At 40.6% G+C, this 23605-nt stretch overlaps 1 protein-coding gene across 1 annotated transcript in view; it reads left to right on the top strand.

The window, feature by feature from the left end:
- The first annotated feature begins 3655 nt into the window (after nt 1–3655).
- Nucleotides 3656–23605, top strand: part of CDH20 (cadherin 20) — a 180879-nt gene continuing 160929 nt past the window's right edge. Inside the window, exon 1 of the mRNA XM_069467931.1 lies at nt 3656–4054. The gene's annotated coding sequence lies outside the window, so the exon portion shown is untranslated. The remainder of the gene's footprint in view (nt 4055–23605) is intronic.

Below are 23605 nucleotides of genomic sequence, written 5' to 3'. Positions count from 1 at the left end.
CAGGAGGATGAAATGAGATAGCATATAGGAAAGCAATTTGCAAATAGCCAAGCACTCAATAAATAGCGTATCATTATTTCCTCTTTGCAGACTCGTTAACTTGGTTCACTCCAAAGGAGAGCCTGTGTCCCACCTGAGACTCTGGCCGTCCTCCCCCTACACCGCCTACTGGACTCTTGGGAAGCATTCATCCTAGTAATATTTTATGGGCTATAAACTAATATTAACATATTCATATAAATAAACATTCCAATATCTGAAGACTTTTCTGTGAAATGTTGCTTCTAAATCCTAAGAGGATTCTCTCTATAAAAGGAGGAACAAACAAAGCATTGTAAGGACGGAATCATTATGGGGAAAATCATAAGTATTTAATATAGGAATAAAACAGGCAATGCTTTTTTTTAATAAAGGGTTTTAAATGACCTAAAGTTTCAGAGAATAAAATATGGCAGATCCTAGGCCGGGTGCGGTGGCTCACGCCTGTAATCCTAGCACTCTGGGAGGCCGAGGTGGGCGGATCGTTTGAGCTCAGGAGTTCGAGACCAGCCTGAGCAAGAGTGAGACCCCATCTCTACTAAAAATAGAAAGAAATTATATGGACAGCTAAAAAACATATATATATATAGAAAAAATTAGCCAGGCATGGTGGCGCGTGCAGGTAGTCCCAGCTACTCGGGAGGCTGAGACAGGAGGATCCTTTGAGCTCAGGAGTTTGAGGTTGCTGTGAGCTAGGCTGACGCCACAGCACTCACTCTAGCCTGGGCAACGAGTGAGACTCTGTCTCAAAAAAAAAAAAAAAAAAAGAAAAGAAAAGAAAAAAATATGGCAGATCCTCAACTGTTTAAAGTGAATTTTCATAGAAAACATTTGAATAGATAGGTGACTTGCATTTAGCAGGTACTCAACAAGTGTTGAATTCAAACAATTAACGTGATCATTTTTACCCCTAAGATTGTAATACTAAAATTTCTCCCCTCATATAACATTTATAAATTTTGCTTTGATCTAATAAAATATAGTTCAGTTTTAGTATTTCAAAGATAAAGTTTTACTTAATTGTGGACATGTCTCACTCACAGTTTATTTTTTTTTAAACAACACAAAAAAATAGAATAATAGGTCTGGGAAATCTTAAGAAAAACAATTGCACACTATGTGCCAATGTGTTGGGAGATGGAAATATTCAGACATCCATGGGAAATTCACAAGTAGTTGAGTCACTAAATGTATCTATCTGTATTGAAGTTCTCCAGAGAAACAAAATCAATAAACAGGAGATAGATATAATAAAGAATTGGCTCATGCAATGAGGGAAGCTGACAATTCCAACATCTGCAAAGCTAATATCTGAGTTTGAAAGCTACTAGGCAGGAAAATTCTCTGTTATTTGGGGGAGGATCAGACTTTTGCTCTATTCAAGCCTTCAACTGATTAGATGAGGCCCACCCACATTATGGCAGGCAATCTACTCAGTCTACCAATTTAAATATTAATCTCCTCCAAAAACACCCCTATAGAAACACCCAGAATAATGTTCCATCAAATATCTGGGCACCCTTTGGCCCAGTCAAGTTGACACATTAAAATTAACCATCACAACATCCAAAAAAAAATCTTTTCTCCTCTAAATTTTGGTAAAGAATTTATCACCAAGAACAAGTCACTTCAACAAAGCACCAAGAAACTGGTTCTCCTTTCAGATAAGGAGGCAGGATAAGCTGCTGGTGACCTCAAGGCTCTGGTCTACTGATCACATTCCTTTGGGTCGAAGTTGATCTCCACTACTTATGAGCTATGTGACTTGGACGCACTACAGTTGGCCCTTGAACACCGTATGTTGAACTTTACCAGCCCACTTATAGGTGGATTTTCTTCTGCCTCTGTCACCCCTGAGACAGTACGACTAAGCCCTCCTCTTCCTCTTCTTCAGCCTACTTAACATGCAGACAATGAGAATAAAAATCTTTATGATCATCCACACCCACTTCATAGTAAATATATTTTCTCTTATGACTTTCTTAATAATATTTTCTTTTCCTTAGATTAAGAATACAGTATCCAACACACATAAAATTTTGATTGAATTGATAGGTCACTAAATGTTAACACATATTAACAATTAAATGTCAAATGTTACCACATGTTAGTTGACCGTTTATGTTATCGTTAAGGGTTCCAGTCAACAGTGGGTTATCAGTAGCTAAGTTTTGAGCAAGTTAAAAGTTATACATGGTTTTTTCCACTACACAGGGGTCAGCGCCCCTAATCCCCGTGTTGCTCAAGGATCAACTGTACTTACATTTTTGAGCCTCGCCTGTCTCATTCTAATGGAGAAATAATAGTATATACTGAATAGAGTATTTAGAATGATTAAATGAGATTATTTGTGTAACACATGTCTGTCACATAATGAGTTCTCAATAAACTTTAGCTGTTCTACTGTTATGAGTTCTGATTCTAGGCCTACTAAAACGTATTAAAATACAGCACAATTGCCTTAACTGAGATGCTCATTTCTATCCTCACACACTTGGAAATGTTATAGGTTATTTATACACATAGCTTTATCTGTTGTTTATACAGATAGATCATTTGGCCAACAAGAAGTTGTGCAAGTAGATCATTTAGTAACCTATCCATTCAATTAAAACAATTTTCTGTATTTGGAAAATCAGTGAGGGGGAAGAAATCCTAAAAGCACCTCACCTAAAGATTATAAAGGGAAATGCAGAAGCATAGTTGGCCAGAGTCCCTCTCTACTCACCAGCTACACCCAAGTTTTAGTGAAGAACTCGGCATTCTAGGGCAGGAGTCAGGACAAGAGGACAGGACGACACCCTGTTGACCTTGTTTATTTGACCCCAGAAACAACAACTTGAACTACACAACGGGAATTGCCTTCCAGAATGGCCCTATGGTAGAAACTGCGATTTGGCGGACTCTCTTCATCTGGGGGAGGTAGATGGTCTCAGCTTCCTCCTCTGAAATTTCTGAGCCTTAACGTACCTCTGCTCTATCCCTACTTAACTCAAATGCTTAAAATCTATAGTTTTTTTATGAGGGAAAAGGAAAGAAATCTGAGCACGTAGAGAAATGCTAAAAAGTCGTTTCCCTCCAAGTCTGTCATCTCCTCCTATCCCCGCGCCCTTCCTCTTGAAAATTACTCGTCTTTTGCATCGTCAAGGTCAAGGTTAAACTCAGGTTGATACTCATCTCCTTTCTGGTCCTATTTGCCTTTTTCTGTTCTCCTCAACTGCCTCTTCCCGAACCAACAATCTTATGCAAAATAAGTCACAACTTCAGAGGAAAGTTTAGATGTAAATACGCACCCCCCACGCCTAGATATCCCCTTTCCTCTCTCTCCCTCTTAACAGTCCCTTACTCCCTCAGCCAATAGAGGAGTTTAAACATTTAAATGCGGTATCTAAACTGCATTTAAAGAATTAACCCATTTTGCCCCTCACTGGTCTAAACCACAGGGTGCCAACCGGACTTAATTGCTTTCATCTGGTGGGGTTCCAGACAGCTCCTCTGAAGGAAGGAGCGCACATTCCTGGCACCAATTGGCTAATTCAATTTACTTCAACAGCATTAGCCTCTGTCAGAATATTCATGAGCAGGGGAATGAGGACCCGCGGCACAGGCAGGCAGCAGCCACTCGGGCTGGGGAAGGCGCGAGGGAGGGGAAGCGGACCGCGCGCCGCTCTCGGGGGACGGTGACCGCGACGAGGCGGCTCTTCTCACCCGCCGGGCCGAGCGCCGGGGCCGCGGGAGGGCGGGGCAGGGCATCGGCGGGGTTGGCGCACCTGGCAGTGCCCCCCAACTCGTGGCGACCGCACGGAGACTTTGCAAAACATCCGAAGGCAGAGAAGCTGTGACACTTTTGACAGAGGGGGTAGGGGGGTGGGGGGCCGGGGACAGCGCCGCAAGCAGGGGCGAAGGGACCCAGCGAGACACCAGCCGCCCGGTGGGGGAGGCAGCGATGTGAGCTGGACGCCCGCCCTGGAGGAGTCTGGACCGAAGGTCTCGGGAGAGTCGCTCGCCGTGCCAGGTAAAGCGGGAGGCTAGAGTCTGGCCCCGCGTGGCTGTCCCCGGGTTCCGGGCGCAGGGTGGCGAGGGGCGCCCAGAGCCCCCACTCTGGGGTAAGCTGCCCCCAGCGTGGCGCCCGATCCCCGCAACTACCCGCCGCCTCGGCGAGCCTACGGGCCGGTCCGAGTTCGACTTCCTCGGACTTTGGGGGAGAAGGGGACGTGAAGGGGCTGCCTGGACTAGGGGAGCTGCTCTCCCGCAGCAGGGAAGCCGGGGCACAGCGGGGCAGGTGGAGGACGCGGCGCGCTGGGAGCGGGGGCTGCGCGCGCCTGGGGATGGTGACTGGGGACCCAGGAGCGAGGCTTGCGGGGGCGCTCGGGCCGGCTTCGCCCTCGCTCGCCCCGCGGGCGGCGGCGCCTCCCTCCGGCTGCGGAGGGGAGAGGGTGGCCGCGTCCCTCGCGCGATGTGCGCCAAGAAGGGGACTAGAAACCACGGCTCAGAAGCGCAGGCACCTATGGGCCGATCCCGGGTCCGCGCCTCCCGCAGCGCCCCCGCCTGAGCTCGGCAGTGGGAGGAGAGAATGTGGTGGTGACTCGCGTCTGTGCCACCTGCCGGACATCGCCAACTCCCCGGATTTCCTGTCTCCGGGTCCTGACACTCCCAGGGAAGGCTCTGAATTGCGCGCGGGTTGTTTGGGCTTTGCTTGCTGTCGTGGCCGTGGAGCGAGAGCCTGGGGTGCGGGGGTCAGATCGGGTGAAAGTTTCAGATGTGCAAAGAAAACGTTACCGCGGAGTCTCAGCCCTCCTTAGCGAGAGAAGAGACTTAGCAGCGGGCTGCGCTGAAGCTGAAGGGAGCCTTCGCCTGGCGATCCGCCTCAGGGGCGGGAGTGGGGGCTGGTACCTGGAGGGCAGCCCGGAGGCAGCGCCAGAGCCTTGTGTTTTGTTTTGTTTTCTGCTGAGACCCGGCAGGAAGTAAGAAGGGGCTAGGAACAGAGAACTGGGGAGTTGGACGCCTGGTGCATTCGGAGTTGACTATGGTGTCACCAATATTTTTGTTAATGCTGTTGTTACTGGCACCAGCACCAGGAAGGATTTTGTTTTCCCTGATTATTATAAATCGCCTGCAAATTGACTCTGCACTCCCGTTCCCTTAAATGAAATGTCCCCTGATCTATTCCTATAGTCTCTGATGTGTGTCTTTTCACCAAAGAAAATTACCCCCTTAGAGCTGTGATGGTGTCAAGGGACCCCACTAAGGAATTGAATCTACCTGAGAACAACAGAAAGTTGCAACTAGAGGGTCTTTGCACCCAAGCTTATAGGTGAATCTTATGTTCCTATCTGCTCACCTTCCTTAGCCTCCTCTGGCTCAGAACCCTGGAGGCACAGCCATCTGGAACCCCATACTTGACCCAGCTTTTCCCGCTCATGTATTTGTGCAATCTGGAAAAGTGTGACCCTTGCAATCCCACTAAACATGCTCCCTGGCCAGGGCAGGCTTAGATCCCAACCATGCAGGAAGCCACAAGGGCACCTGTGGTTGCCTCCTCTTGCCCTGGTCAGATCTCCTCCAGGGTGCAGGCTTGGCCAGCTGATGCAGCAGAAATCAAGGCCAAGGTGTAGGAGAACAGTGAGGCAGAGTTAAGGAGATGGGAGTGCAGGAGATGAGGTCAAGCCTCCTCGCTGGCCACATCGCTTCCTGCCAGAGAAAAAAAGGCAAACGAATAGCAAGAGGGAAGTATTCTAAGTTGGAATGGAGTTCTCCGAGTCTAATGAGGCTGTGGCCCCTGACTTTGGCGTGACCTTTCCTGTCAGTATTTTTGATTTTCCCTATTTGCCGATAGATGAGTAGCCATGCCTTTCTAATAGGACAGTTGTCATGAGTTGATCTAATTTTGTATCCAAAAAAATGCTTTGAGCATCCTGGGAAAGGACAGTCTATAAAATATGCCATTTTAATGTTTTGTGAAAAGTTTGCTACACGGCAGGTTAAGAAGATACATTTTTAGCATGTGTGCCATGTGGCAGTGTAAAATTAAAATGGAAAAGGAAAGTACAAACATAAAAATGACTTAGCATTCTTGACATTCTTGTGCATACTTGTAGAAAAATTATCTTTCGTTTGGGGAGAGTTGCCGGGGAATTTAATCAGTGTTTATACTACTGAAACGCCCCCTTCTACCTTTCTGCCCTGTAAAATTTTATGACCCAGTTCTCACCGGAAAGGCAATGTGACTATAGTCAGCGCTGGGGGCTGAGAGGAAAGATTGAGGGGTTGCTAGGTAAACCATCACATAGGGTTTGGAGACTGGAATGGGAAGAAAGATGCCATCATCCTTGCAGAGCAATGTTCTTCTGGAAAAAGCAAGTGAGCAGCTTAGGCTAACAGACCCAGCACTGGTTGTCCTCCATTCTCGGATTCAGATGGGGACTCATTCAGATGGTCCAGAGAAGGCTAACCATGGTGTTTTTCTCTCCTCCATTAGGTAAATGTATTGCCTCCTTCTTACCTTTGGATTGGTATTAACTTCTCCCCATGCCCCCGGTCTATCATAATGCCATAGTTTTTCCTTGCCATCTCCAAGACACTCCCATGTCCCCTCTCAAGTCGCTTATATATTTGTAAATCCTCCCCAAGTTCTGAAGCTTTGCAAAGACCTGCAGCTGTTGGTGAATTTAAGCAAATAGTTGGAAGCAATCAAGAGAGCCACTGAAAAGTGGGTATGTTTTCCCCTGGTGGAGAAGTTATTGAATGCCTTCTGAGTTACAAAATCAGCAGTTTAGAAAAGCAAAAGGGATTTCCTTGACTTCCCTCTCACCATAAACCAGTAGTTGTATTTTTCATCCCTCATAGTAGTGAGCACTGTTTGGCTAAGCATTTTTTACAATTTTGGACTTAAAATGGGGTTTTGCCTGGTGGTGTTCTATGGAGAGAGGAAAAACGTAAAGAGATACGGAAGGAAGAGCTGCAGTGGCAAGAACATAAATCAGCCAGAATATATGGGGGGGTGATGAGAATAGGTCTTTTCACCCTAAAAAAAATGTCCACTTTGGAAGAAAAAGAAGTCTGATTATTGGCATCCAGGGCTGAAACCAAGGCAGCTGATGCCGAGAGGAGCCAAAGGGCAGTTCTTCTTAGTTTAGAAACAGCAAGACAGCCTCTGCCAAAGATTGCTGTAAACACGGAATAAAGATTTCATTGTGAGCTGGTGTGACTAGAATAATTAGACAGTTAATTGTTCATTCTGATCTGGTGGTGCTGCAATCAGTGCAGAGCGGTGAAAATAAGAGCGAGAGGGAGAAATAGAAAAGAAACATTTCTCACTTTTATATTTACTTGTTTTACTTTGATGGTACTTTGGAGAATCCTGGTTAGTCTCCTCCTGCCCCCTAAAAAGAGGCGCATCCCAGAACACTGAGGGTTCAGATGCAGTACTGCCATTTTCCCCCACGTTCTGCTCTGGATATGGACAAAATTTCTCATCCTCTAAAAACAGCATGTGAAATTATAATAAGAATAAATTCATTAGGTAATTCCAGTATTAATTAACAGATTATAGTTAGGTATAAACCTTCATGTCAACTCAGTCAAAATATATGCAAATAAGCACCAGATTTTTGTGTTTCTCCAATACTTTCTTCTCAGACATACAAGGTTTAAAGAAGTAAATATTCCATTTTTGACATTTAATTATTTTCTATTGTGAAACCAATTGCCTACAGTGATTAATATTTCACATTTAATTGAAGAAGCAGCCTTCTCTGTATTTTCATACTAATTTGGAGACAAAAGAAAACGTATTTTAAGTGATAAAGGTGATTTTAAACAACTGAGCATCTATAGTCATCATAGGCAGTATACTGTGACTTACTGTTATTTACTAAGAGATGGCACTGTCATCAATTCCTTCTGTAATGACTTTTGCAAATGGAGACACGAGTAGGGGACTATAGACAGCATTACATACATGTTGTTGGGGAGGAGGGAATGAAAAACCATGTATTCATTAAGTTCAATCCTCCCTGAATCCTGATATTGACATGGAATATAGAGCAAAGTTCTCATTATTTGAATTTAAAAAGGAACATTTTTAAGTGCCAATGCTAAGTATAATTGTTCTGGGAATAAAGCATTGTTATAAAGAAAGCATAATAAATTAACATAAGGTCATACAGTCTCATAAAGAGAAATATTTATTTTCTCCAAGCTAGTCATCTTGTCTCAGTTTGTTTCAGGAATGCAACAATATCTTTACTAACCTTTAGTTTCTTTTATCCATCACAAATCAAAAGCGATTGCACAGGCAGAATACTTACTGAAGTCTTAAAAAGTGTAAGTGGTTCAAAATTATGGAACTATCTAACTCTCAGAAGACAAAATTCTGCTTTATAAAGTGCACTGTCTACAGCAATTAAAAATAGAAAATCATATTGCCACATTAAATTATTGCAACAATCCATTTTAAAGAGAAATTTAGTCTTTTCTTATTTAATTGCTGCCCATGGTTTGCTAACTTGTTTTTCAGAATAATCTGCCAATCTCTTACTAACCAGGACTGTCTAGTTAAGGACATTCCTGATTACATATGGATTAACTTAATTTTAGAACCTTGAGAACATCCAACTCAAAACATTACTCAAGTACAATGCAAAATAGAAATGGTCCAATTCACCTCAAGGTATATGTAATTCTTTTTTTTTTTTTTTTTTTTTAAGTGCAAGGAATCATAAAAGAGAGGACATCTTGTATGGAAATATATCATTGAATAACCACAATAAAAAAGAAGCTACAAACTATTACATCTTTGAAAAATACATAAAGTTTTAACAATACTACTCATTTCTTCTTCTAAAACTTAGAGCCGTCATAAAAAATACCATGCAAAAATATAAATGTTAAAAACATGCATAGCATTGCCTGAAATGAGGGTATCTTTGCTAGAATACAAAGATATTTGGCAATCTAATCAAAAGCTTGAAGTATATTCTAACTAATGCCATTACCTCCAAAGAGTAAAGAGGTAACTTGCATGGAAGAGATATTTCTTTATAGTTCTATAGCAATAGATTCTTCATAAATATGTTGTGATTTGACTTTTTAAATAAGAAAAATAAAATTAAATCAATGGAGCTTTCAAGTTAGATGAATTTGTAATACTTGAATAATCTTTGTTACTTTAAGTTATTTCTTTAAACTAGGAAGATGTGCCTGTGACCAATAGTAATAGTTATTGGCAATATTCTGGCATGGACATGAAGGAGGTGAGAAAGTAGGAAAATGTTAAGTTAAAGGCTTTCTTTTTTTGTTTTACCTAACTAGTGAATGTGTTCATGCATTTATAAGTTGTTAAAATGCACAATATCTCTTCATAATGTGGTACTATCACCTAGTGATTATTATTTACAAGTAGTCACACAAACAGATTCTATCCTACAAGTACCAAATCTTAATCAGACCCATCATAACTAAATTACCACATGTTCTCTGCTATGTCAACTAATTAAAGGGTAATTAATACAATGATAATTTCATTCCAAGGCAATGGCTACATCTGATTGTTATAGAAGTTTATTAGACATGTGGCCAAATGGTTAAGCCCAACCATGCAACTGCAACTCTGTGTTCAACATCTGGCAGGAGGATGGAAACTTAACCCATGATACTTCACATTGAAATTACTTTTGGCTGATACACTTATCTGCTCCTGTACCTGATTTATAACTAAAATAAGATATGTTAACCTTCCACCCAAAATGAAATCCACATGCTCATTAGGAAGTAAAATATTTTTAGGTAAATCATCAACTTTCTTCTTCTAAGGTCTGACCTTAGTTGAATGAACAAGGTGGTCTTAGTATTTTCCCAGAGAACAGGACATAGTGTAATATGTTGGCATAACTGGGAGCTAGTAGTCAAGAGAACACCAGGATAGAATTAGCATGAAGAGTCAATCACCCCTTGTTCCCAGGGAGAGTTGTGTACTAGGATTAGAGTCAAGGTTGTGGTCAAAACAGCATGGAAAGATGTGCAGTACAGCTTAATTATTCTCTAGATGATATCTTTGGGTGGCATCAAACTTTGATTTCTACTTTCCACCAATAATTTAAAATACAGCTTATTAAATAGCTTATGTAAATTGTTGGATAGACATTTTAATGTGCCCATGAGTATAAATATTTTAGACATATTTCTAAAAATCTTTAGTCAAAGCTATTAATATAAAATATTTTCCTGAAGGAATAGTGTACATTTTATATCATATTCATTATCACTTTCATTTGATAAAGTCAATGTGTTTGAACCGCTTAACAAGTCCTAATAAGGGGTTAAATTGTGCATATTATGAATAAATTACCATAATTTGTTTTTAAACCGACAGACTTAATTTTATTTAGCAATTTAATTAGAAATTGGCCAAAGGAATTTCATTTAGAAGTAATTTCATCCAGATTTTTAAAGGCTACCTAAATCTATATATTTTTTAATTTGAAAGATGATTAGCACTAGAATATGAGTATCAAAACAGAAATAAACATTCAATCTTTGCATCTAAGGAGGTTTTTTTCCATGCAAATGGTTTGAACAGACTTGTTGAGTAGGCAGTATCACCTACCTGCCACTGATTAAGGTTAGAGAAGGACTGGGAGAAATCAGCTAGATAATGCAGCCATCTCTCTGCCCACCCCACACACAGGCCCCAATGTTCTCTTATGTTTTAGTCTGTTTGGGCTGTTATAACAAAATGCCATAGACTGGGTGACTAATAAACAACAGAAACTTATTTTTCACAGTCCTGGAGGCTAGAAGTTCAAGATCAGGTGTCAGCATGGTCCAGTGCCGGTGAGGGTCCAGACTGCCATCTTCTAATTGTATTCTCACATGACAGAAAGAGGGCAAGAGAGCTCATCGGGGTCCCTTTTATAAGGGCACTAATACCATTCATGCAGCATCTACCTTTATGAAACAATTATCTCCCCAAGGCCCCACCTCCTAATACCATCCTACTGGGGCTAGGATTGCAGTGTGTGAATTTGTGGGAGACACAAACATTCACAGTCCATTACATCTTATCTTCATTTTCTAATGCAAGCAACAATACAATTTTCAATATCTCTCTTTTTCAAATCCCTTGATTCTCTGCATCAAAGGCTTCATCTGGAGTATGAATTTGCAAAGGCACCACCATTACATCATTGTGTATCTCAAGCAAGCACCACGCTTGAGAGCATGTGTCTTGTAGGCTTTTTTGGGATATTAAATAAGAATCTAAATCTATGCCTATACTTTCCACAAACTGGCAAGAACTCACAAGGATGTTCAACTTATAAATAAAGATTAAGTAACATTTTTTGTGTTGTCATTAATATCAAATTGTATTTAAAGCAAATAGTGGCTAGCAATCCAAGTACATTTTCATTAAGGTTATATTTTTGAAGTGTTATAGTTGTATCTAACTTTACCCTTAGCCTACACTCTCATCTCCATAATATTGGGAACATTTATTTATTTCAGTCTTAAGATATGAGGCATACTCATATTTGAAAATAAAATCTTTGAGTAGTCATTAAAATATTAATTCATTTGGCAGTTTAGCATCTCAGTGGAATACTTCAGGCAGCTCAGCACAGAGGACATCATCCGATTCATGGAGCTGGCTAACATTTGGAGATCAAATTGTTTAGGATTGTTTCTTTAAACACAGGAAAACAACAGATTTCTTCATGATACAGAAGTGCTGTACATTTCTTTGGATACGTCTATATATTTCACTTATGTCAGTTACTATGTATAGTACTCAGAGAGACACTGGACAGAGCAATAAAAATAACCATTTATTTAATCATGACCTTTGTGCCAGACTCTGTGTGGAGTCCTTCAAGTGCATTACCTTATTTACCCCCTCTGTGAAGTCGGTATTGTTACCATCATCATTTTGCAAATGCAGAAACAGAGGCACAAGGGTAAGTGGTCACCATGGGCAGGACTCTGTCTCCTACGTTTGTAGTCTTAACCACTCAACTGCACTGCTTCCTCTAGAGCAGGGCTTCTCAACCTTTTCCTCACTATTGACATTTTTCTGGCCCTGTGCATTATAAGATCATCCCTGGATTCTACTCATTGATGCCAATGGTATCCTCCTCCTTCGGACAACAAAAAGATATCTCCAGACATTGCCAAATGTCCGCTGGGGACCAAAGTTACCCCGGGTGAAAACCACTGCCTTATATACTTAAGTTCAATCTCCATGCATTTATTAAAGCACACATTTTCAATTTAAGGGTAGGGCATTTATTTTACAAATCATGATATAGAGAATTCTTATGATTATATTAGCCACATTACAGATGATTTGTAAAAAAAAAAGATTAGATAAAACTTTGGGAGAAAAATGATTAAATCCACATGACTTCATTAAGATCAGCTCATTCCCTACTAAACTCTTTTCCTTTGGGACCCAACTTGGGTGATGAGGAGATGACTATGATTATATCTGTGTACCAAAAAAGTCTGGAACAATGGTTTAGAGGAACAAAAAGTAATTTTTTTGAACCACAATGCCAAAAAAAGCCAATTAATAGACAGTTCACTAGACTCCACACTTTAGGAAGAGAGGCATGGGAATGCTTGTGTTCATCTTTGTATCTCCTGAACCTGGCATTGTGTCTAGCACGTAATAAATGCTCAATAAATACTTCTCTAACAATGAAGTCCTGGTTGACCTAGCTCAGGTTCTGAATGCCTGTTGTAGGCCTCTGTCTGGATTTGCCATGTATTACATTTTGCTTTAATTAGTAGCATGGATCTGCACATTATGGCATGCCAATCATATTTATGAACTTAATGAAACCAGAATGAATAGATAATACATTAGATGAAGAAATGGGATCAAAAGGCCGATATGATGTACTAGATCTGACAAGATGAAATTTAACACAGACACATGCCAGTGAGGATGTGCCTTGAGTGGCACACCCAAGACCCCTCAGTTGGGGAAAGGCAGAGCCAGGATGCAAACTCTGGCCCTCTTGATACCCACTCTTTCCAGGGACGCGTCAATCTTGCTTGCTTTGTCTTGATCAGGGCATACCTGTGGTGCCCTGGTCTGTTCCACTGACCATGTCCTACCTGAGTCGTGTGTGTGGAAAGTAGCCACTGGCCTGGAAAAGGCTCAACAACGTACCTTCCAGATGAGAAATGTTTGAAAGTCTTCAAAATGGCAGACTTGACATAGAAAAGACTCAGAGGGACTGTAACAATCATCTATAACAATCATTTTGGAATATCTTCATGTGAAATAGAAAATAAATTTATTCTGCATTGTCATAGAGACCTGGCCCAGGGTCACTGAGTAGGAACTATAGGGAAGCATATTTATTTCCTCCCTGCATAAGATGAGCTTCCTAATGAGGAACTGTTCTACATTGCAGTGGGCTTCCCTGGAGAGCAGGGAGCCCCCGGTCATTAGACAGAAAGTGCAGATGACTGGCCTATAGGAGTCTGAGCACAAACGTAGGATGGGGGGATGATCAAAGGTTCTCCAAGGTGCTTACTAGTGCTCGATGTACAGGAACTCTTTCTTAGAGGCCACGGTTGGCTTTGTAAACTACTCCTCTGTGTAATTTTGTCAAGAAAAGCAAGATCTATTGTTTTCTCTAACCCTTATATTCAGAGTCATGGGATAAATAGAATAAGCAGGAAAGAGAATCTTACCATGTACCATATATTAATAGAATAAAAATCACTTACTATGTGCCAAGCACTGTGACTAGCACTTCACAAGCATTATCCTATCTATTCCTGATAACAACTCCATGAAGTAGAAATAAGTATCATCCCCATTTGGTAACTGAGGAAACTGAGTCACAGAGAAGTTAAGTATTAATAACTGGTCTGAGATCACACAGCTAACATTCTCACCTTACTACTTGAACCTGAGTCTGTTCAAATTTATAAAGTCTGTTTTGTAACTACCATAGTACACCTTTCAGGAGGGATGTCCTTTTTAGTTTGAAATGTTACCAATTTCTAGAGTTTGAGACATATGGCTATTTAAATGCAAATACTTAAAAACATCATCCCAAAACTAAAATATATCATTTAAAAAATTATTTGCTGTTTTGTATTATCCATTATGTTGCTTCCTTCATATAGTGCAAACTGCCATGAGTTTACTTTAAGTGAATGAGCAAAATAGGATTTTTTAAAAAAAAAAAAATCTATAAAGGATAGATTGGTAATGGCATTTCAGATGCTATTCTACAAATTAGGGAATTAGAACCCAGGCTTCGAGGCTGCAAGGTACTAATGTGAAACAAGATTGATAACTCTTATTTCTACAAATTCAGGAAATTCTAATGGTCAAGTTTTTTTTTTTTTTTTGATAATTACTTCACTAGAATCATTCTCTCTTCTGATTATGATTATCTTACTGGATTATCTTCTGTCTTGTGATTATCTTGTTGGATATTTCATAAAACTAAACTGATTTTGAAAACTACTTTCTCTGCCTTTATTACTTCAGTGCCAAAAAGACACTGAAAACCTAAGCCATTCTGCTAGAAAGGCCTGGATTCAGCCTATTTGTAACTCTGATTTAGTTGAGGTTAACTTTAACTTTGCAAATTAAATCTGGTTACTTCCTGTTCTTAGGAAGTGCTGCTTCTTACCCACCATTCTAGCTAATAACCAGCAAAAGACTTAGAACATAGTTCAGCACTTGCTTTCTAAAGTTATTGCTGCCCTGGTGCTTACATGCACTTAAATGTTTATGGAAGTCCGTAAGTCTGTGTTTGTCATTCTTGCAAAGCATCGGGGCAGTTGTAGGAGGGGGCCCGAGCACTTATCATAGCACTTAAAACGGCATCTTATGCAGCTCTCAGTGGGATGGTTATTTTGCCAAGAGGCAGGAGGCTTTGCTGGGGCCTGTGGCTTGCAGAGCTGAGGAAAAGCCCGTTTCTTCACCTGTCGGTGATCAGGGTCATCTGCTCTTAATGAAATCATTTTGGGCAGGATGTTGGCAGCCCGCGGCCGCCCGCCCATGCACATGTCTAAAATAACTGCCTCGCTGAGCCTCTTACCATAACATTTACTCATCAGGGCACCATTCCTTCATGTCAACGTGTGGCTTGAAGAACATTTATATGACTTTGTGAAGTGGAATGGAGATTAGCACTGGATGTTTTCCCCCTAGGTGTTTACAGTATTTCTTAGGGGGAAACTTTCCTTATAAAAAGAATGTTCTCAATATACTTCATCATGGGAAACATTCTGAATCAAGAACCCAGATGTCTTTTTAATGAATTATGGGAAACAACCCTACAGCTCTAAGAAGTATGGAGCATGTAGTGTGAACACAGGAGATACGGCCTTCAATCCCGCAGGAGCTACCCAGAATGTAGGATCTGATAGGTTTTTGGGGGGATTTGGACAGAATAGGATTGACATGGGAAGAAAACAGAGGTGCCACCCCTTCTAGATTCATCAGACTTAAAACCAAACAGATCCTAAGTGTTGAAGATTGTACCAGGCAAGGACTGCTGCCAGTACCTTGGCTCTGGGCTTTCCAAGGTCTTTGTGTCAGAAGTCATTGTGGCTAACATCTCTATCCCATTCATAATTCTGTGAAGTGTAGCTAACCTTAAGTCATGGCACCTGTAGAAGTCATTGGCTAAGGTGATCTAAAGAAGAGAAAAAGAATGACCACCAAGTCATGGGCTTATTTATCAGAAGGGAAGAGAGGAAATGCATCATTGTTATGAATTATTTTTATTATAATGTTCAGTCTTAAAGTTAAAAGGATCTGCTAACTTCCCTTCCCCACCCTGACTCCACCATTATTAATGCCCCATGGAAGATAACTCTTGCATCTTTGAGATGAAAGGAAACCTTTTATACATTTGGTTCTGAATAAGAAATATTTAAGCCAAATTGAAGGCATCAAAAATAAGTAACTGCATTGAAAAGTCACAGCCATATTGAACAATAAACAATTTATGGAAGGAACCCAGAAAAAAATGTTTTTTAAAAAATTGAAAAGCACAGCTTCTGACAAGTATTCTTTATTTATGAGTGTAAATAGAATTTTCAAGGAACACAAAAATATTAAAATAAAATACAAGTTTGACACACATGTTTCTCCTGGAGGTTTTTCAAAAAACAGGAAATCTAGGTAGATTTGAGATTAATTACATAGTTTAATTCAATTATCATTATCTACACTAATTGAGAGAGAACAGAAGAGGTCAGGATTATGTGAAATTGTAAATGATCCAAAATAATTTATAGTTGAATAGGGAAGTGTTTTTGATCTTTGACTTGAATACAAGTAAGCCTGGGATCTAGCAATTCAGTTTTTCTCGTGAGAAAAAGGAAGTCTCATAAGTGAAGTCCAGATGCCCAAGCTTAGAAACTGCTCTTGTTCCCCCCTTCTCTCTCATTTCAGCTCCTCCCTGCATGTCCATCTGGGGTGCTGGGGTGCTGTACCTGCAGACCAGTGCTGGGCTCACCTTCTGCTGGGTGTACCATGAGTCTGAGAGCAAGGGATTGGAGGAGGTGCTGAGAGGGTTAGCCAAGGAAGTTTTTGCCAGTAAATGTTGATGACACAACCCCAGGTCTAACATTCCCCAGATTGTTTATCTCTAGCAAAATACACAAAAGCAAAAATACCATCTCGATTAAACATTTCTCTGTTTCCTGGGCAAACTGGAATATGCATTGTTTCAAAAGAATTCTATGCATGCAAAGTGACTAGCTGTCAACAAAGCCGTAATTAAGGAGATGAGGTGCTGTCAATAAATGACATTATATCTTCTCTCTTCTCTCCTCTTCTCACAGGGCCTCCTCCAGGATAATCTAGAGTTTTCTCAATATAAGTTAGTAGGAGGGGAACCTCCATAGGCAGCTCTTTAGAGACTTTGAGAAATGCATAGACGACACTCTTCTTGCTTTTCAGATGGACATGTTGCTGATGTTATTTTAAACCCATGATGTATTTTTGGCTAAGTATTATCGATTGTCCCTATCCAGTGTTCCATGTATGCAGTTAAAGAACTCAAATGTAATTTCATTAGTTCATAATTATAGCAATAAAGCTACTTCCTGGGCATACGTAGCATTGCCTTTGCAAATTTTAGTTTCACATGTATTATTTCATATTTTCAGATCTATCTACCAACAACCCTTCTCCTGGCTATAATTAATTTCATATCATATTTTATTTTGGTCCACTGGAACATTTTGGGTTTCAATAATGTTTTCAAATTAAAGCATGGACTTTCTGTACTAAACATGTCCCTTTTCCTGACTCTTAGGAATTGTTTTTGCCAAAAGCTTTCTCATATCTTTCCACATCTCAAAGAAACTATAAACTATATTTCTTTTGACATTTTTCTGATACTTTTCCCAAAAGATGGTTCAAATCTTCTCTTTCTGAATGAGACCTCAATTAGCCATAGATTTCTCTGCCCAACCCCAAGATTCTGATGCTCTCCCCTATGTTAAATTACATTCATGCACAATGTTTGATGATATTCTCACTAGTGATGAGAATGTTGTTTTTGTCTCAGGTGTTTATTTTCTCTTCCTCCCACTGTTTATAAACTTCTTCAAAGCCAACTAGTGATGTCCTTTGCAATGGCATGTTCTCCACTCTGAATGGGGTGGGGGACACATGGATGCCAGTGACCCGGGGCTTAATGACACCCCGGAAACATTCCACTGTGTCCATTCGGTGCCAGGAATGTTCTAAGTCCACACTCCTATCAGTCAGCTCATTACCTGATCCACATAGCCAAAGAAGGATGAGAAATTCAGATTGTCACCCATTTCACGAAAGGAGGGGCTGCAAAGGTGGAAGGTGAGGGGTAAGAGAGCGTAACTAGAATGAGGAGAGGAAAAAAGAAAATTAAAACGGGGGCTGGGAAGGTAGTGAAGCAGGATCAAGTGAAAGAGGAAAAAAAATTCAGCTTCTTGAAAACATGAATAACTGCATTTTCTTTTTACTCATTGGAATCTAGGTGTCGTGTTGTAGGGCGGTAAAGCAGAATTGTACGGCAAAGGGAAAAAAATTCAGTCTTTTAAAAATATGAATCACTACATTTTCTTTTTACTCCTTAGAATCTAGGAGTAGCTTTCTGATGCATTTGGGGAAGGAAATTTATTTTTAAACTGCATGTGGGCTGTGCTTTTAAGACTGAAGACTGCAGGGGTTGAAATGCATACTCTTTTTCAATGATCACTTTAGCAATGGCTGTTAGAAATATTGGAATTACCAGAACAACTAACCACGTCTCCATCTCTGAATTCTAGGCAATAAGTGGCATTTTGGCCAACTGTTCTCAGTGCCCTACCAGCTAAAAAGATCTCCTGTTTGAATTTTACCATCTGCCTCCTCCCAGCAGATCCAACCCAAATCCAAAATGAACAGGTGAATTTAGGCCCTAAAAATTGGTGTTTTCCTAGAGAAAACTGGAGAAATTCATTAACAGCAGTTTGAAAAACTCATTTACAAGTTGAACCTAGAGCACAGTCATTCCCCGAGTATGTCTTCCCAGGTTGAGATGTATGAATATGAGATACCCAGGAAATAGGCAATTTAGAAAGAATTTGAGTTCTTAATGAATGTTTCCTACAGATTCCATAATGACTCCATTCTGTTTTTGCCGTGTAAAAAGTATGCCCTTTTCACTGCTGTTGGCATGCGATTTTTAAAGACTAACTCCTACGCGGTACAGTGACAATTATTTTTCCGTGGGTATCTACCGATTCAGCACCTAGGGGTTCTGCACTGAGAATCGGAACATCTTCATTCAAGCTATCTCTCTCTAAACCAAGGCTAAAAACCAAATGCAACAACATCCCAAATTAGGCCAGAGAATGTATAAAGCTCCTAAATTGCCACATGCATGTGACAGAATAAAAAAAAGAAGGGCAAACAATATAAAAATTGGATGTTTTGCTCTATCTCACATTGTAGGTTGTCACAATGTAATTTGGTTTATATCTCCTCAAGCTAACTTAAGCTGAAGATTTAAAGGGATGAAAAAAGAATTAAGGTAAAAGCGGCATTTCTACCAATACAGTGTGTCAGCTAATGTATTTGTTACATTTATATTGACTCAAGTACTAAGGAGCCACCACTGAGTTTAAGCGACTTTCCTAGCAGACACACAGTAGTCTGGCTACCCCTAGGACTGGATTCCAGGACCCTTGGGCCATTGCTCTACAATACAATGTCCTTCCTCTATCTCCCTTGTCACTCTGCCAAAGTGCCTGCCTCTATACTGCTTTGGTGGTCTTCGCATTTCATATTGCTTAGCAGTCTCTATTGCTGTCTATTCTTAAGAAATACCCAAAGAATCTGTTTTTCTCTTCATTCTACTACTTTATGTTCTAGCCCTCATCATTTTTGTTTAAATTTCTATCATGAAATTATTGCTGATCCATTCTCTTCTTCCTAGCAGGACATTTAACTTTTTATTAAGACTGTACTTTCTTCAATAATCCCCTTGCTCGTAGGACAGGACTCCCAAGAGTTTTGAGCTGACATGTCATGGTAATTATGTAGATGGAGAGTGAATTCAAGCAAGATTCCATCTTCAAATCCACAGGAACCATAAGTGGATGACTGAAGCTTGTTACATTAAATACATTGGAAAGAGAAAAGGGCACAATCTGAGGGTTCAAAGCCATTACTGCAAACAGGGCTGAAGTGTGAACTGCCAGCATTTTAGGGTAATATATGCTAGCTGCTATAACAAAAGGCTCAGTAGCTTAACACAATAGTAGTCTATTTCTTGATCACATCGAAGTTCAGCTTCATGTCAAGTGGTCCTTCTGAGTGCTTTTCCTCTAAGCAGTGACTCAGAAATTTGGGCTGCTTCCATCTTGTGGCTCTACCTCCTCTAAGGGCAGAAATCTTTCCTTGAAGTCAGCAGAGGAGCAAAGACAGAAAGTACAGAGAATCTTTCAGAACGTTTTATAGCTAATAATGAGAATGTCTTTCATGGGCCAGAACCCTGCCATAGGACCCCAACCTAACGACAGGGAGGCTGGGAACTGTTCTCTTCCTATGTGCCCAGGACTCCTTTGCATCTTTCAGTCTTTGACACAGCTCACAACCTTTTCTTCACTAGCAAGCAGCATCTTGGTGCCTGTGTGACTTCTCCGGGTGTGGTGGCACTGGGGGTGAGTGGAGGAAGTACACCAAATAATTGTCAGTAATTCCACTTTAGCTATAAAGTGAAATGCAAACTCCTTAACCAATCTTGAAAGACACAGAGCAGCACTGTGTAATGGTTACATGCATCATCTCAGGAATCACACAGTCTAGGTACAGACACTGCTGCTGCAGGATTACATGTTGAGAGCCACTGCCATAAGCCATCCCATTTTCTGTGGATATGGGTGTTGTTTCTCCATCCTATAATAAGCTCCTGTAGCTCTGGGTCGGGGTTCAGCCAACAGATGTTGGCATCGGGCTGGCTTTAAATTACTGTTCCTGCCTCTCCCTGAGCAAGTTACTTAAATTCCTGGACCAGTTACTCAATCTCTTTGAGCAAGTTCACTCATTTGAAAAGTGGGAGTAGTAAGGCTGATCTCAAAGGCACTACATTTGATTACCTACGTAAAGCATTTTGCACCTTCCCTAACACAGGAAACACAATAAATGGTAGCCGCAACTGTTTTCAGAAGAATATCCGGATTGTGTTTATTTTGCCTCTGTATTACCTCTACACAACAAAAATAACTGCAAAATCTGATTTTTTAAAAAAAAAAGATTTTTAAAATGATAAGGAAAGTAGTTTAAAAGGCAGCACCTTTGGGATGCCCAAATCTGTGTATAAGCTCTGTGATTTTGGCCACGTAACTTGACATCTTTCTTTAAAATGTGTTCTTCCTACCTATGTTATGAGATAACGTGTACACACATCTAGCATAGTTCCTGCCATGTGGTCAGTACTCAATACATGTGGAGTCACAATTATCAGATTCCTTTCAAAATGGTTCTACAATGGAAAGTGATGTTTCAAACTATGAGAGTGAGAAAAAGCCATCTTATAATGACTTGTTTTGATAGAATAAATGATGATGGTGTTGAAAAGATGCTTATTAGGATGATGCTTTTGATCTTTGACCTTCATCATTCCTCCTCCCCTTAGAGAACAGCTTCATGAGGCCTCTATTCAAATGATAATCGCTGTGCAGAAACTCACCACCTCTTCATTCAGGGACTTACAGTACACATCTTAATAAACCATAATGAACCGAAGACATGAAGAATAACTGGATAAACAGGCCTCTCTCCCCAGCTGTCCTGTCTGTCTGTGACGGCAACTGGTATTTCATTGTAAAAGATGCTAATTTCAATCTGAGCCGTGGCAGTGTTGAGAGGAGCATAAAAGGAATTCTTGATTATCTGTATCAGTGACTGTGGTCCCTGGGGACACGCGTGGAAACTTCAGATCACATATGGCAAGAGTGCTGTGATAAAATATGCATCAGTGAAGCTTTATGATTTATGATAATAAAGAAACGGAAGGTTTTGCCCTCTATGGCAACTATTTGTGGCTGGTATTTCTCTCTTTGTACTATTTCTGGAGTCTTTGTAAATGACATTTGTTGTACTAATTGTTACAGCCTTCTGTACCTGGACCACCACCCCATTTCTGTAACTGTTCCGTCAGGTACCTGAGGGCTTGTCATGATATTGTTCTAACAATGATGACTTCCCCCATCTAAACTTGAGAAATAATAATTACCTTAGTTGCTGGACCTCGTTAGCTGTCTATCAGATGTAAACAAACACTAATTAGTATTTCAACTTAAATATCATTTAAGTTAATTAGCCTTGGCCAGGCTGTGGAGGAGAAGAGGGAAGCTGAAGTTCTCAGAGAAACATAACACACGTCCAGGGAGCAGGGAGGAGGGTTGACCGTTACCTTTCTTGGGAATGGCCGTTCTTTGTTTTAAACTGATGTGCTTCCTGTTTTGTGGGTGGGAGGGTGTTAAAATAACCTCTCTTCTCTTAAATGGTGATAATAGTAGCTGATAAGTTTGGAGGAGAGTGGGGGAGGGTGTTTAATGTTCTTACTTGGCAAAATGAAAAGTTAGCAAGTCTAACTCCTCCCTTTCCCTGTTTTGACCATCCTCGAAATCTCAAAATCTGGAAACTAGTTGGACATTTTCCTGTAACATCCTTAGGTGGCCGAGGGCTTACTCACTATTTTACAAGGTATCTATCTGTTCCGTTCATAGAAGCTCTCATTGTTAGGAGGTTACTCATTTTATTGATCCAAATCTGCCTGTATGTATTTGCAACCCTATTTTGACCCTCTAGTGCTGCATATAGAATACTTCTCATCCTTTTGTTGTAACAACTCTTCAAACATAAAGAAAGCCAGCATGGTCCCGCAGTTAGCCTCCTCTCTCTTGCCCTAGCAGAAACCTGCTTCACAGTTACCCTGCTAACCGCACCTCCAGTCACCTCCAAAGCACAGGTCTGATACATCGGTTTCCAACTTAGAATCGTTCATTTCACTGAGTACAAAACAAAGCCCAAAGTTTTCAGTGTGGCATTAGCTTCTCTGCCATCTACATCCAAATAACCCTCTTGCACAACACGCACCAATACACATTGTTTCCTTTGTCTCTTATACTTTTCTGACCCTGGGCCTGTTCTCATCCAAATACTTTTCTCAAACTCTAAATCTGACTGCTCCTCAAGGCCTGCCTCTTCCACAAAGACTTCTCAAATCCATGGGTCGGTACTCACTTCTCTTTGCCTGGACTCCCCTGAAGTGGACTTTGCATTACAGTACTGGCACTAAAGATGTACCATGTGTTCCTGTTGGTTTCTCTGGCAGATGATAAGCTATGTCATTACCCAGACGGCCTTACTTGCTTTTGAATATCCTGTAGTATCTACCACAGAGCTTTGCACATGCTTTAATGTTCAATAAAATTTTGTTCAGTTGAATTAAATGGTCTCTCAAGTGCATACAACCTATTAAAGGCCCTTCAACCACAGTTCCCTAGTTTGCCAACTCCAGCCCCACTGGGGTCTCTCTTGATCTTGACATGCACGGTCCAGTACAGTAGCCACCGACCACGAGCCTATTGAGCTTTAAACTTACATTAATGAAAGTTAAATAAAATTAAACCTTCAATTTCTCAGTCTCACTGGCCACATTTCTAGAGCACAATAGCCACGTGAGCACTACCAGAATGGACCAAGCTGATATGGAACATTTCCACCTCTGTAGACCGTTCTCTTGGCAAGCGCTGGCCTCAGCACTATATTCCACTATTCCGACACTGGAAACACCACTTTCCTTGCTGTGTCATTGGCCACACCGCAGTCTTGGAAAATGTCATACAAGTTTCTGGTGAATTAAAACCCCTAGGTCTTTTCCAAATAAACAGCTAAGCTTCCTTCATACTGTACGTAGACTGTTACTTTTGAGGATCTAAATATAATCCCCATCTCCATTAAACCCTACTACATATTATCTATTTTACTTTATTCCATCCATCCAGCTTATCAAGGTCTTTATTTTTGATTCTGTCATATTCT

This window comes from Eulemur rufifrons, chromosome 5, assembly GCF_041146395.1.
Source record: "Eulemur rufifrons isolate Redbay chromosome 5, OSU_ERuf_1, whole genome shotgun sequence".
Taxonomy (NCBI): Eukaryota; Metazoa; Chordata; class Mammalia; order Primates; family Lemuridae; genus Eulemur; species Eulemur rufifrons.
This window is presented reverse-complemented; position numbering and strand designations above follow the sequence as displayed.